This window comes from Vicugna pacos, chromosome X (genome assembly GCF_048564905.1).
Source record: "Vicugna pacos chromosome X, VicPac4, whole genome shotgun sequence".
Classification (NCBI taxonomy): domain Eukaryota; kingdom Metazoa; phylum Chordata; class Mammalia; order Artiodactyla; family Camelidae; genus Vicugna; species Vicugna pacos.
Window position 1 is genome coordinate 40,121,139 of NC_133023.1, and position 15,895 is coordinate 40,137,033.

The window sequence follows — 15,895 nt, forward strand, 5'->3', positions numbered from 1 at the left end:
CAGCTATTGTCAATTCTGCAGTAACATCCACAGTCAGGACACTGCACATATATTGTTTTTAATTCTCACAATAGTAAGACAAGGTAGGGAGATGAGGTCCTCTTAGATATTTGGAAAATGAGCTCAGAGAGGCTAATAAGTAACTTGCCCTAAGTTACATAGCCCATAAAGGGCAGCAATAGGTGAAAGGGCTGTATCAAAACTCTACGATGTTGATATAGGTGACAGCTCAGGAATAACCACAGAACAGGATCCAGGAATAAGTTCATATGTTTCAGCTGGTGTGTGGAGCCCCATCTTCAGAGCTGCCCCTGCCCAAGACTGGATGAATCACAACCAGTGAGAAACAATGCAGTGTCAAGAGAATGGAGTACACTTATTTTTTTTATTGAAGTATAGTTTATTTACAATATTGTGTTAGTTTCAAGAGTACAGCATAGTGATTCAATTTTATATATATATGATTATTTTTCATTATAAGCTATTACAAGATATTGAATATACTTCCCTGTGCTATACAGTGGGTCCTTGTTGTTTATCTATTTTACATATAGTATGTATAGTAGTTTGTATCTCTGAATCCCATACTCCTAATTTGCCCTTCCTCCTTCCCTTTCCCCTTTGGTAACCATAATGTTGTTTTCTATGTCTATGAGTCTGTTTTTGTTTTGTAAAGTTTCATTTGTGTTTTTTTCCCTTTTAGGATTCCACGTATGAGTGATATTATATGGTAATTTTCTTTCTCTTTCTGGCTTACTTCCCTTAGAATGATGATCTCCAGGTCCATTCATGTTGCTGCAAATGACATTATTTCATTCTTTTTTATGGCTGAGTAGTATTCTATTATAGAATTATACCACATCTTCCTTATCCATTCATCTGTCAATGGACATTTAGGTTGCTTCCATGTCTTGGTTATTGTATCTAGTGCTACTATGAACATTGGGGTGCATGTATCTTTTCAAATTAGAGTTTCCTCTGCCCAGGAGTGGGTTTGCTGGGTCATATAATAAGTCTGTTTTTAGCCTTTTGAGGAATCTCCATACTGTTTTCCATAATGGCTGCACCAAACTACATTCCACCAGCAGTGTAGGAGGGTTCCCTTTTCTCCACACCCGCTCTGTCAGTTATCATTTGTGGACTTTATAATGATGGCCATTGTGACTAGTGTGAGGTGATAAAATCACATCTTCTTAAACCAATTGTCTGTTGATGGGCACTTGGGTTGTATCCATGTCTTGACTATTGTAAACAGTGCTGCTATGAACACTGAGGTGCATGTATCTTTTCATATTAGTGTTTAAATTTTTTTTCTGGATATAAAAGATATACAAAAGTGTAGGTATATATAAATAAATAAATAAATACACACACACACACACACACACACACACACACACATACACTGGATATATATGAGTAAAATTGCTGGATCGTATGGTAGTTCTATTTTTAGTTTTTTAAGGAACATCCATATTGTCTTCCATAGTGGCTTCACCAATGTACATTCCCACCTACAGTGGAGTACACTTATTTTTCTTTTGCTCCTTTAAGATTTTCTCTTTGGTTTTGGCTGTCAATACTTTTACTATGATATGTTTAGGCATGGATTTCTTTGTGTTTATCCTACTTGCATTTTGCTGAATTTTTTGGATATGTAGATTAATGGTTTGTGTTATATTACAGAAAATTTCAGTGGTTATTTCTTCAAATAATTTTTCTGTTCATTTCTCCCTCTTGTACTCCAGGTATGTGCATGTTGTTCTACTTCATTGTGTCCCATCAGTCTCTGAGGCTCTGCTCATTTTTCTTCATTCTTTTGTCCTTTCTGTCCTTCAAATTGTATAACCTTAAATGATCTATCTTCAAGTTCACTGATTCTTTATTCTGCCAGCTCAAATCTACTGTTGAGCTCCTCCAGTGATTTTTTTTTCATTTCAGTTATTGTACTTTTCAAATTCAGAATTTTCACTTGGTTCTTTAAAAAAATAATTTCTATCTCTTTATTGATGTTCTTTATTTGATGAATCATTGTCATAGAAATTTAATTGTTTATACATGGTTTGTTTTATTCTTTGAGTGTATTTATAATAGTTTTGAGGTCTTTGTTTGCTAAGTTCAACATCTAGGTCCCCTTAAGTTGGTCTCTGCTGCCTGTTTTTTAAAAAAACTGTACAAGAATCACACTCTACTGTTTCATTTCATGTCTTATAACTTTCTATTGAACACTAGGCATTTCACATAATATATTGTAGCAACTCTAAATACTAGTTAGCCCAGTACTTCCTCTGAGCCTTCTTAATGCTTTTGTTTTTATTTTGTTATTTGTTTAATATCTTTCCTGGATTAATTCTGTGAAGTATATTTCCTTCACAGTGTGCAGTCTCTGATGTCACTGCTCAGTTTTTTGCCTCATTTTTATTTATAAGCCTGGCTTCCTAGAAGTTGTCCCAGATTAGCATAGTTTAATATTCAATCTGTGATTATTTAGAGGTCATGCTTATGCTTCTTGAGCCAATAATGTGGATCAGAACATGCTACCCCCAAATATGGCATATTGGCATACTGGATATTTTAAAGTTGAAGGAATTTGAGAAAATGCAGAAATAAGAATGTTACTCTGACCTTCCCCCTACCCTTCTTCCCTGAAGCAGGTCATGAGACTCTCATGTGAGAGGTGCCCTCCCTCTACCCAGGGGAAAGGAGCATCCTTATCTCCAAAGGTAAAGGGAGCTGAAAAGAATTTGAACAAACAGGCCTTGCTAAATTTCACTCATTTACTACACTTTCCTCATACTCTTTGATCTAGTCTCCACGACTGTCCACTCTTCATCAAACCTAGCATAAAAATCCTTAGGTCTGTTTCTTTGGGTCTTCATTTTCTTATGAAGGCTTCTATATCATATAAAACCTATATTAACTAAATTTGTATGCTTTTCTCCTCTAAATCTGTCTTTGTCAGTTTAATTAACAGGCCCAGCCAGGGACCCTAAGAGGGTCAAGGAAAACATTTTCCTTCCCTACACCAGTAAGTGTTCAGGCATTTGTTGATAGATTTATGATTGATGTGGTGAATGCTTTACATTCTGCTGCATGTTCTAGTGGAGACCAATAGCTCTCAAGTGCCTGCATCAGTTGCTTTTTACCAGGTGCAGTCTGACACAGATGCACAACCCCCAGGGAGAAGTATGATCTTAATAGGGAACTTTCGAGCTGTCTGTTTCCTGTTTCTATCTGTTAAACTTCTGGCTGATTTGCTGTTTTGTCTTTTAGTACTAGTTTCCTGAGACTATTGGCCTTTTCTTATAATTGTCTGACAGTAAGATTGTTATTGTTTCTGACTACACCTTAAGGCATGAGTTCCTCCTGTAGGAGAGAAAAATGTTTTCCTTCTACCCTTCTAAGTTCTTGGCTAGAGTCCCCACCAGAAAAGACAAATTAGCAAGAGAAAAACAAACAAAAGTTTATTAACATGTATACCTCATGTATACATAGGAGATAGCCAGGGAAAAATGAGTAACTCTTAGAGATGGCTTAGAACTCAGGCTTAAATACCATCTTCAACTAAAGACAAAAGAAGGGTGTAGGTGCAGTTATGGGGAGGTGACCAGGAAAAGTACAATAAAAAGTGTGATAAGATTTGTTATTCAGATTTAAATCAGAGCCTTTTCCACTGATAAGAGTTTCTTGTGATTTAGTCATCCTTCTCTTCCTGGTACAAAGAGGGAGACACTCTTATAAATGGAGATTTCCTTTATAAATGGAAATGTCCCTTACAAAAGTGTTAGTTCTACTCTGTTTTCAGAGCTTATCCTGTGTCTGTTTTTCCCAAAATAATCCTTATGCCAAAGAGGCATATTTTATGGTGGCCTATACTAATTTCCTAAGTCATATTTTGGGGTGGCATTTTCTGGTCTCCTATACTTCACATTCTGTTCCAAATAAAATCAGCTCCTCAGCAGAGCTATGAAGTCCTCCAGTCTTGCCTATCCTCTTGAGCAGAACTTCTGAAGTGGGAGCTGAAGGGGACTGTAGCTGCCATCTTCTCCACTTGTCCCTCCCTGCATGGGACCTCTGCCCTATGAGGGGGGTTGAGGATGGGGGTTGCTATTGGGGCCCCAGTATTGCCTTGCCTGTGGTACAGCTGCTACCTTATAAGCCTTCACTTTGAGTAGGGGAAGGAATCCCCAGTCTTTTCTGCCATGAAATAGGGCTTCTGTAACACAGAGCTGGTGGGGGTTGAGAGATATAACTGCCCCCCCCCCCGGGTGAAACTGTACTCTAATTGGAAGTTGTGGTTAAAGGGAGCCCCCTTCCCCAATATTCTTGGCTGCACTTTCCTGGAGTTAAATCTTCTGTAACACAGCACTAACACAGAGCTGGGTGGGGGGAGTTGAAGGGGAGGGAAGAAGGCAGGGTCTAGCTCAAATGCCATAGATTATCACTGTTCTTACCAAGCTTATTAGACTTTCTGGAATAAATGCTGCTCAGTTTGCTGTATGATATTAGAATGACTTCCAGGAACTTTATATTGTTTTTTTTTTTATAATGTTCACCATTAAATGGTTTTTTTTTAACTGGGGAAATGGTCTACTGAGCTCCTTACACTGTCATTCCAGATGTCCCACCCTGTCGCACTATTCTTGTTGAAAGTATCACTTGGTGAAAGTGAATTAACAGGCAAAATGCAGCAAATATGACAAAGGCTTGCATTCAGAAAGACTTCCTCCTGCAACTGTGTCCATGCCTCAGCTATACCTGTTGACGTAGATCTCTGTCCCATTAGTGACTCATGCTCTCTTTTGTCCTTGGAGACTAGAAAGTGTTTTTTGAAAGCCAGAGCAGCCTAAGAAGGGTTGTCCTGATCTTGCCTCTATACCAATAGCCCCTCACTTGCCCAAGGATAAAGCCATCACTAGCTGTAATCACTTGTCAAGGACAAAACACTCATGGCACCCGCCAGGAAGTCCATCCACTGTTTCATCCCCTCCCTTTGCTCATGCCACACCTCATCTGTTCCCTCACTCAGCAAATATCTGTGGTACATCCATGAAGCATGGCCCTGGGGCCCAGCAGGGAAGCTCACAAAGCTCTGCTCTTGTGGGCTGACATGCTGTCTCCTAATCAGAATAGCTTTTCCCCTACTTTTTGCCTTCCCATTTATCCCTGACCTAACCGACCATGTCCCCTGTCTCTGAAATTATGTATTTCCTAAGATGGGCCCTGAGTGTTCAGCCTCTGTCACTGGATGCTCCTGCTGTGGGAGAGCTTGCCTGGGTTCACTCATCACTTCCCCACATCTTGTTGCTTGACCTGCAAAGAAGGGATCCTGTCCTGGTTCTTTCCCATCTCTAGGGCACCTATGACATTTTTGTTTTGAAATTTTGTTTGCCTGGCTATCATGTGTGTTATTTCTGTCCTAAAACAGCTACTACAGACAGTCTTAGGAACATACCTTGCATTTGTATGGCACTTTAGTCATTTATGTTAACTGTGTTCTCCTGGTACACTATCACTATCACCCAGCGATTTGGTGAGGCAAGAAGATACGCGTATTACTTCCTGTTTTACCTAAGAGAAGGTTGGTTCCACCAAAGGTAATTTCAGGGAATTTTCTAGGATTATATAGCCCGGGAGTCCCAAAGAAAGAATGGATCTGAAGTCCTCCAGCCCCCTGCCTAGTGCTAGTTCCTTCCACCGGACTCTAGAAATAGGAAGTACCCTCCCATAAAGAGCAATCAGTAGCTCAGGTTAGAACAGGATTTGGGGTGCTAAGAATTCTCAATAACTTGAGATGGGGCAAGAGACATCCAGCTGTGGATTGAACCCTGCAGGTAATTTGCAGACATCCATTTTTTTTTAGCATCTTCCTCCATAAAATCAGTGGCTAGGATGTACAAATAGGGCTTCTCTCTAATCCTTAAAATGGTAATTGCTGGCAGTCATTCCAGCTCCACTGCCCAGCTGTATGGATTCCCACCTTCTGGGCTGAGTTGCTTTGTGACATTGAGTATGTCACCAAATTCACCTCTTTTGACCTTGACTTTCCTATCTGTGAAATGGAGGCTAACACCCTCTCCCTATTTATATTTCAAGAAATCATAGGTTATAACATGGATGTCCTGGAATAATATACGTTCACCCAAAGAATAAAAGATCAGGACAAATGGAAGATCCTACTATAGCCCCAGCTCTGACAAGGGTTATTCTCCAACTACCAAGGCTTGGGGTGATATTTCACTCTGTAGCCTTCTGGAAGACTTATGTCTTTTCTGTGAATTTGGTGCATAGCATTTACAGCCTTAGTTGGTCACAGTCTTATTTCTCTTTCCTTATTGGATTATACTATTTGTACAGTTCATTATTTTCAAATAATGCCTTCTACATTATCCCACACAATTCCTAAAATAACTTTTGTGACTTAGGTAGACCAGATGTCATTATTTCCATTTTTTCCCCCTCAGCTTCTTCACCCATCAGCACCAGTTCCCTCATGGAGCCTCATTGTACTACCTCCTGCAGGAAGCTTGCCTGATTGGAGCCTGGGAGAGTACAGTCTTCTGTGCAGTGGAGGGGCCTGAGAAACACTTGAATGAGTGAATGAATGAATGAATCTGTGACCCCTCATTAGCATCACTCTCACTTGGCAATGAAAAATAGAGGTTCTGACCTATTATTTCTGCTTTATCTGAGTACAAAATGCTAAGTCTTAAACAACATGAGGATGTGGAGAAAAGGGAACACTAGTACACTGTTGATGGTGAGGTGGGAATCCCCATTAAAAAAAAAAAGACAGGCAGGAACCCCAGGCAGAGCCACTACTCTCCTGCCAGCACCATCCGGTTCCCTGCCCCAGAGGCTCTATCTCACTTTTTGCCTCTGAAACGGCTTACTTCTAGGAAAGTGGAACTTACCCCTAAAATTCTGTTGGTTCCCTGAGCTCACTCCTGATTGGTCCATTTCCCTCACTCCTGATTGGTCCATTGGTAGTACTTTATTTGCATGGAGCTCACTCCTGATTGGTTATTTCTCTCCCTCCCGACTGGTCCATTTATACAAAGCTTGTTCCTAATTAGTCAACTTTTGTTATACCTTATTTGCATAGGATGTTGCAAAGTGTAAACTGGCAGCCTATAAAAGCCTATGTAAACCTACAGACAGGGTCCAGAGCTTGGAGTGTTAACTCCTGTAGGCCCGGTGGCATAATAAACCTGAGTTCTCCAGCTCTCTGAGTGCTGCTTGGTCTCTCGCCCAGATCCAGGTTGCTGTCACAACTGAGCTGTAACACTGAGCTGTAACTCGTTTTTCTGCAAAAATGGGAATGTAAATGGGTGCAGCTATTATGGAAAACAGTATGGAGTTTCTTCCAAAGGTAAAAATAGACTTACCATATGCTCTAGCAGCCCCACTCCTGGGTATATATCTGAAGAAAATGAAAACACTAATTTGAAAAGATACATGCACCCCAATGTTCATAGCAGCATTATTTGTAGTAGCCAAGATATGGAAGCAACACAAATGCTCAGCAACAGAAGAATAGATAAAGAAGATATGATATGATATGATATATATATATATATATATATATATATGATGGAATATTACTCAAGCCATAAAAAAGAATGGAATTTTGCCATTTGCAACAACATGGATGGACCTGGAGGGTATTATTCTTAGTGAAGTCAGACAGAGAAAGACAACTATTGTATGTTATCACTAAAAAATAAAGCAAATGAATGAATACAACAAAACAGAAGCAGACTCACAGATACAGAAAACAAACTAGTGGTTACCAGTGGGAAAGGGAAAGAGGAGAAGGGCAAGACAGGAGTAAGAGATTAAGAGCTACAAACTATTATATACAAAATAAATAAGCTACAAGGATACATTGTACAGCACAGGGAATAGTGCCAGTATTTTTATGACAACTTTAAATGAAATATAATCTACAAAAATATTGAATCACTGAAACTAATATAATCTTGTAAATCATCTATACTTCAATTAAAAAAAATCCAAAGCATGAGCATATCTGACATTTGGGGAATGGACAGCATAAAAATTCTTACCATGTGATTACCTCATTATTACATCAGCATCATTTTAATGTTTTACACAAAAGGGAAGAAATGCACAACTGCAAAGCTTTTTTTTTTTATATTAAAAGCCTAGGTGCTTTTAAATGCAGTCACCACTTTCTTTAAACATGCTGAAAGGATCGAAAATTTGGAGACCCAGAGACCAACTTTCAGCTTTGCTCTGGAGGAACTGTGTGACATTGTCTTAGATTTACTTTTTTTTAAAATATGCCTGTTAAGTATCTTTTATTTTTTATTATTATTTTTAACATTTTTATTGATTTATAATAATTTTACGATGTTGTGTCAAATTCCAGTGTAGAGCACAGTTTCCTCCCACTCCTGCCCAGGAGGTGAAATAATACCTTTTTGCATAGTGTCTATACTCAGAATATGAAACATGTGTTTTAGGAAACTTGGGGAGCAGAGGAACTTACTCAGATGATTCAAGCCAAAACCCATCCTGCCATGTAGAAGGAGACCAAAGTGTGCAGTTGAGTCTGAGCTGTCCAAATTGCACGTTGACATTTCTCAAATTCACAGGGTAAGTTATACCTTTGCTTGAGTTACTAGAACATCGTGTATGCGGGGGACGGTATCTATTAGTTTGTTGAGACTGATAAGTGAGTCATTAATGGCTTCAGTCTACTGAACTTACAGCCAAAGACTAGCAGAGACCTGAAGAAGCTCTGAATCCCTGGAGTTTCTGGGTTTCTAAAAGACCTCCACCTTCCAAAGGCACACCCTAAATTAGCATTCAAAGGGAAGGCAGGAGAAAAGGTGCACCCACTTGGTTGAGTACCCAATGTGTGTGGGGCGTCGTGCTGGGTGTTTTACATAACATCTTCCCTCCTTTAATTCTCACAACAGTCTGAGATCAGAAATTACAGATGAGAAAACCGAAGTTCAAAGAAATTAAAGTGCCCCAAACAGCCGGCCAATCTGGGATGAGAACCTCTGAAGCTTTGCTAGCTCCCTAAGTCTTTGAGTCAACTACTATAATTACAACCTACTTCTGGAACATTCTAGGTGTGATTTAAGTTCATTATTAGTGAGATGCATTATCTTTACCTACAGTGTGCAGCTATCATGCCAGAAGCAGAAGACATGACGATGAATAAGGCAAGGTCTAACCTGTTAAGGAATCGGATACAGTACCAGGTGAGCCACATCTTTGGGACAGTTAGCACAATGTGAACAAACTGCTGTGGGATTGCCAAGGAAACCCCGATCAGCCGTTTCCTAGGAAAGTCCTTAAGGGCCACCATAGGAGGGAGAAGTCTAAAACCCCAGAGTTACCTGGACCCAGGATGTATTGTCCACCCCCACTAGGCCACATGGTTAGATGGAGAACCTCACATAGGTTAGTTCACAGTGAGAGGCAGTACTGGAGGCCAGAAAGAGCCTGGCGTTTGAGCACGTGGTGACAGGGCTTGAATCCCAGCTCTGGCATTTGGTATGTGTGCCACGTGGCACGGGTTACTTAACCTGAGTCTTGGGGCTTGACTTTGTAAAAAATACTGTCATCCCTCAGTATCCATGAGGGATTGGTTCCAGGACCCCGTGGATACCAAAATCTGCAGAAGTACAAATCCCTTATATAAAATGGTGTAGTATTTGCATGTAGTCTACACATATCCTCCCATATACTTTAAATCATCTCTAGATTGCTTATAATACCTAATACAATGTAAATTCTGTGTAAACAGTTGCCTGTGGCAAAGGCAAGTTTTGCATTTTGGAACTTTCTGGAACTAAAAGAAATATTTTCTATCGGCATTTAGTTGAATGCGTGGATGTGGAACTCTTTGATGTGGAGGCCCGAATGTATTAGGCTAAAAATGCCAGCTTTATGGGGTTGTTGTGGAGCAGAAATCTCAAGGTCATTTATATTTTGGTCCTACTCTCTCTTCACAAATGTGAACATATGTGCCGATTCCCATCTTAGATCCTTCAGACAGAGGGCCCTCTGAGGACGCAATCAGTTGGGAACCTGGCTGATCTGCTCTGCAACCTTGGGTGAAAAGAGCCCAGAAGGCAGACAGATGGACACCATAAAGTAAACCAGAGACAGCTCAGCACCAGGTTCTGGCCAGGACGCTCAGGTGTAACATCTCAATTGCCTGTTGGAAAACAAAGTGGAAATTACATTCGCTAGCGATAATATTTGGGTGCTGATGAAACCATTAGTATTAACAAGCTGGGGCTGGGAAGATGGCCAGACAAGGTTTAATATTCAGTCTGGTCAAGAGGAAGACCAGCTGTGGAATGAGGCACACTTCCCAAAGGTCCCAGGCTGTGCTCTATGAGCCAACAAGACAGATGGTTACCATGCTGTGCTGTGGCTGGGAAAGGGGCTAATGAGACTGCAGATCACCTCCACAGGACAGCAGTGGCCATATGTCATCAAGTAGGAAGCCCAAGGTCCCTCTTGGAACCATTCAACAGAAATAATTGTAGGTGTGTTGTATTTGCTTCTTAGCCTCTTAATAGTGACACTGTCTCCTTATCGTGGCCCGGCTGCCTTTGGGACAGGTCTCTATTTAGCTGGCTGGAGGGAGATCCCTCTTGGGAAGGTTCTAGTGTGTTTGTGGTAGGACAGTGAGATGTGTGCACATGGGTCACAGAGAGAAGGCAGCTACTGTCTGGGGTCTGCTGGGTGAACCTTGGGTGGTGAAGGGCACATCCTAGATTCCTGGGTTTGGTTGGATGGTGAGGGCAGGAGTATATGAATATGTGAATTTTTGCCAAGCCAGCAACAGTCTGGTTTTGTAAGTGACCTCATCCATAATCACAGTTGTGTTTGGGGGGTCTCAAAGACCACCCTTAGGGTTAATCACTCATTAGGACTCACAGAACTCAGCAAAGCTATTAAACTCATAGTTACAGTTTATTACAGTGAACGGATACAGATTAAAATCAGCAATGGAAAAAGGTGCATAGAGCAGAGCCCAGGAGAGATCAGGTGCAAGCTTCTATTTGTGCTCTCCCAATGGAGTCAAATGGTCAGCGCTTAATTTTCTTAGTGTGACAATGTGTATGGAGTATGGTCAACTAGGGAAGCTCACTGGGGCCTTGGTAAATGGGGTTTTCATAGGGGACCAGTCATATAGGCATGGGACAACCATGTGGCACCCATGTGACTGACCTTAGCTACTCAGTCTCCAGCCCTCCAGAGGCCAAATAACACCACATGACCCAAGGCTTCCACCATAAATCATACTGTTGGCATAACATATCTGTTATGGCCAAGGCCCCAGATAGTCAGAGATGCTCTTAACAGGTAGGCTCTTCCAGGGGCTTAGAGGTTCTCTCCCAGGAGCTGCAGGAAAGGGCATAACTTTTCTTTGGCACTTGCAGGGTTCCCATAACCCAGACCTGCTGAGTTAATCCTTTACTGCCCAACAGCAGAAATACTGGAGTGTTACTCCCTCTCCTTCCTGGAGAACAGGATGCTTTGGCATGTGGTATGATACTCTAAACATATGTATGCCTTTTTTTGCTGCCCAGCTGAAGTCTCATTTGGATGCTGTGTTTGGCAGGGCCTGGAGGTAGCGTTGTGAAGAGGGAAATGCACTGGCTATGGAGGAGGAAATGTTGATCTGTGTTGGAGCTCTCTCAACTGACTGTGGAACCACAGAAAAGTCCCTCATCCTACCTCATTCCAGCATCATCCCCTGTCCTATTGGACTAGTAATGTTTAATCTACCTCCTGTGAGCAACACCAACTCTTACTGGAAGGGTCAAATTGAAATATGGATGTGAAACTGACTTGAAAACTTAACATGATATACAAATGAAGTATCTGGGATTAAAACAATGGTTTGCTGTTCTGTTGAGCTTTCAAGGGAAGAAATACCACACAATTCCTGATTGAGAACATTGGTTGAGGCCAGTGGTAATTTAAACAATTTTTAAAATTTAACTTTATTTTTTAGAGCAGTTTTTGGTTCACAGCAAAATTGAGTGGAAGGTATAGAGAGTTTCCGTATACACCCTGCCCCGACCCATGCACAGCCTCCCCTACTATCAACATCCCCCTGTAGAGTGGTACATTGGTTACAATTGATGAGCCTGTGTTGACACATTATCACCTAAAGTCCATAGTTTACCCCAGAGTTCACTCTTGGTGGTGTGCGTTCTGTGGGTTTGGACAAACATAGTTACATGTATTCACCATTATAGGATCAAACAGGGTAGTTCCAGCAGTGGTAATTTTTACCTTGTCTTCTTAGGGGCAGTGCTAGCTCCATTTCTGAAAGACTGATTTGAAAAACCTCAAAGATGATTAAAAATGCTGTTAAAATCCCTGAAGTTTGGAGAGGGACTATTAATGCTACCCATCATCTTTCCTGGTTCTATCACAAGCCCTCTAACTGGGAAGCACTCACAGTGGTTCTAATTGTTCTCGTCTGAAATCTCCATAGCAAACTGGTCAACATCGTTATTTCACCGGAGAGGTCTGGAAGGGGATCTCACACATGGCCTCACAAGCTTTGAACTGTACAACTGCAGGGGGCACTATTCACACAGACTATGGCTTCATCACACTCCTTGGAATCGTGTAACATGGAAACGCTGATTCTGGGAAGGGTCTAAAGGAATTGATTTAGAATTTTTTAGCTCTATGTTTAACCAGGCTGTGCTAAAATCAGATTCTTTTTGTTTATTTATAGAGATTTATCTGAATTGAAAGTTGTTTGCTCTTCTATTCCATGAGCATCCATCCAGCTGCCTGTCCACTGGTAAGCTGCATATAAAATCAGATTCTTGTAGTTAAAGTCATTTTCGGATTTCCCTGTGTCCAAAAAGTGTGAAAAGCAATTTACTACAAATCATTTGCTAGAGATAAGAGTTACTGATCGTCTTTCTGTGGAACTGCTTTCTTTATCAACAGTTTTTCTGACATAGAGGGATGGAGAGACTTACTCTTGATGTTTAGAACTTCAAACATGATCACCCCAGGTGAAAGATGCCCTTGAATGGGGTGGGGATAGGGACTCTTAAGGCCTCAAATCATATTGTCATGAGTGGCCACAGGTCCTCTTCCAGGAGTCTCCTTCTCACAGGGTTGACCTTGGGTAAAAAGGACAAGGTTTTTGATTTTCAGTTAAGAATATGCCCAAGGGTGTATGGGACCGTTCCATTTTCATGATTCTTCTATCCCTCATTGCCATCAGTAGCTGAGAGTTGATGATGTTGAAATTACCATGCTACCAAATTGAAGGCCAATGACACTCACTGTGTCAATCAGATTTCACTCAGTTAACTGATTAGACAAAATTTAAATGTGGAAAAATGCTTTTTATTTTCTTATTTATACATGTCAGTAAAGAGTCTTGGAGAGGGTGTAGCTCAGTGGTAGAGTGTGCATAGCATGCACCAGGACTTGGGTTCAGTCCCCAGTACCTCCATTGAAAAAATGATAAATAAACCTAAGTACCTCAGCCCACTGAAAAAAAAAAGAATTCTTAATTAAGCCTTCAACAGAAAGCTTTCCATAAGATGGGCTTTTCCTTCATCCTGAATACTATGTTAAATATCCTTTTCATTCTAAAGTCAGGAAGGGATGGCTGCTGACTGATCACTTCAGTCATGTCTACATAACCTCCATTTTTAAGATCATTGCCATTGCATTTTCTGTGCTTTATACATAGCCTTTGCCATATTGTTACCTTAGCTAGATTAGGGCTACAGAGACTAACAAAAGTGGTGACTTGTATTTTTCTCCAAGAAAGCATTAAAAAAATAGTCCCACATAATTTGCAAAAAAGGCAATGGGTTTGATCTGGGTAGACTGAAGAACTAACAAGATCTTCAGAAAACCTTGGTCATGCATTTTGGTAAATAAGTTTGGTCTCCTAGCATTTTGTTTATTTTGTGTACTTCATTTCTTTTTAAATCTTTTGGCGGGGGGAGGTAATTATGTTTATTTATTTATTTTTAAATTAAAAAAAATGGAGGTACTGAGGATCGAACCCAGGACCTTGTGCATACTAAGCACCCACTCTACCACTGAGCTATACTCTACCCTCTCATTTTTTTAATCATTGCTAATTCCTGGAAATAGGTGATCCTCCTCATGCTTTCGCTGCTGTATTTGAAGTCACCCCTGCCCCTATTGCTGGATCTTCTCCTCTTCTTCCTGTCCTTCTCACTTTGCTAATCTCTGAGATCCCAGAGCTTGCAATGCAGGGCCAGAGAGTGCATAGACCACTGAGGGTCAGACCACTCAGCATACAATGTCCTTTAGTTTATTTATTTAATGGAGGTACTGGGGACTGAACCCAGGACTTCGTACATGCTAAGCATGCGCTCTACCACTGAGCTATGCCCCCTGCCCACAATGTCCTCTAGAGGAGGGGGGTATATGGACAGATGTGCTGGACTCAGCCATCTTCTGCCTCCACAAAGCCTCTTTGTATACACAGACTGGCAAATGCGGTGTCTAAATGACCATACAAGTAGCCACTTCTTTCCTTTTATTAAAGACACATCCTGAAACACTTAGGAAATTAAAGTGTATGCTTTTGTTCTTCCTTTTAAAAGCACTGCTTGTCCAAACAGAAACAGATTCACAGACATAGAAAACAAACTTATGGTTACCAGGTAGGAGTTTGGGATTTGCAGATACTAACTACTATGTAAAATAAACAAGTATAAACTTGGGAACAATATTCAATACCTTGTAATAGCCTATAATGGAAAAGAATATGAAAAGGAACATTATATATATATATATATATATATATATATATATATATATAACTGAATCACCATGCTGTACACCAGATATTAACACAACACTGTAAATTGACTTATACTTCACTTAAAAAAAAAAAGCACTGCCTGTTTTTGCCCACCTTCACCAACTCTCACTTTCCCAACATCATCATCTGATCATCTTTAAATTATAAATGCTCACCTCCCTAAGGATCAAGAGGAGACAGAGAAAAGCAAACTAGAAGGGGAAGATGCCAGGAAGGGTATTGACACCCTAAAGGAGAATTTTTTTCTCCTTGGGAGAAATGACCTTCCAGAGAAAGGAAATTAAATTATTTCCCTCATCTTTATGCTGTGACATCATTACCAATCCCTCTTGCTTTTTATTCATAACCTTAAACCAAAAATAATCTGTTGTCCCAAGGAGTTAGCACGTTTGTTAGTGGTGACTAACCCAAAGCCTAAATTGTTGAAGACAAGCAGTTTCAGATACAAACAACAGGGAGAATTACCCAGTGGCCATGGACCATTCTCTTGCTTACAGAGGAATTACACTCCCCTCCTCTATTTCTCGGAGCTTTTGCTCTGCTGTCTGAAGTGACGTTTGGTGGGGTGGGGGTATAGCTCAATGGTAGAGCATATGCTTGGTGTGTGTGGGGTCCTGGGTTCAATCCCCAGTGCCTCTGTTAAGGGAAGGAAAAATGAAGTGAGGCTTGAGCGCCCAGAGAGAAGAGAATCCTCAATTAATATGGAGCAGATCCCACATAGTCTCACCAGTGCAGTCATTGAGCTAGTGAGCATTTATTAAGTACTGATTTAGAGTCCAGACCCTTACTAGACATTCTTCCATTCACACAGTTGTTGAGAGCATATGACTTGTGGGTATATGCTGAAGAGTCATTTATGAAAAGTTCACGGTCACTGCCTTTGAATATCTTTGAGTACTGTCACCAAGAAAACAAATCAACAGCCATGTGTGAGGTGAGACACAGTGTGACCGCACAGGGTGCTAAAGGAGTCTGGACACGGACTCCCAAATGCAGCCTTGGGCAATTACTCTTTTACTGACTTACAGGTGTTTATGAGCTTTCATG

At 40.8% G+C, this 15,895-nt stretch overlaps 1 long non-coding RNA gene and 1 other non-coding gene across 2 annotated transcripts in view; both read left to right on the forward strand.

Annotated features, from left to right (window-relative positions):
* The window catches only part of LOC116278658 (uncharacterized), a 57,483-nt gene extending 45,626 nt beyond the window's left edge, over positions 1-11,857 (forward strand). Inside the window, exons 3-5 of the long non-coding RNA XR_012067567.1 lie at positions 8,490-8,622; positions 9,156-9,239; positions 11,621-11,857. This is a non-coding gene — a long non-coding RNA (uncharacterized lncRNA). The remainder of the gene's footprint in view (positions 1-8,489; positions 8,623-9,155; positions 9,240-11,620) is intronic.
* A 3,558-nt stretch (positions 11,858-15,415) lies between these two features.
* TRNAT-GGU (transfer RNA threonine (anticodon GGU)) lies at positions 15,416-15,487 on the forward strand. The gene has a single exon. It is a non-coding gene; the product is annotated as a tRNA-Thr (tRNA).
* Positions 15,488-15,895: the final 408 nt, after the last annotated feature.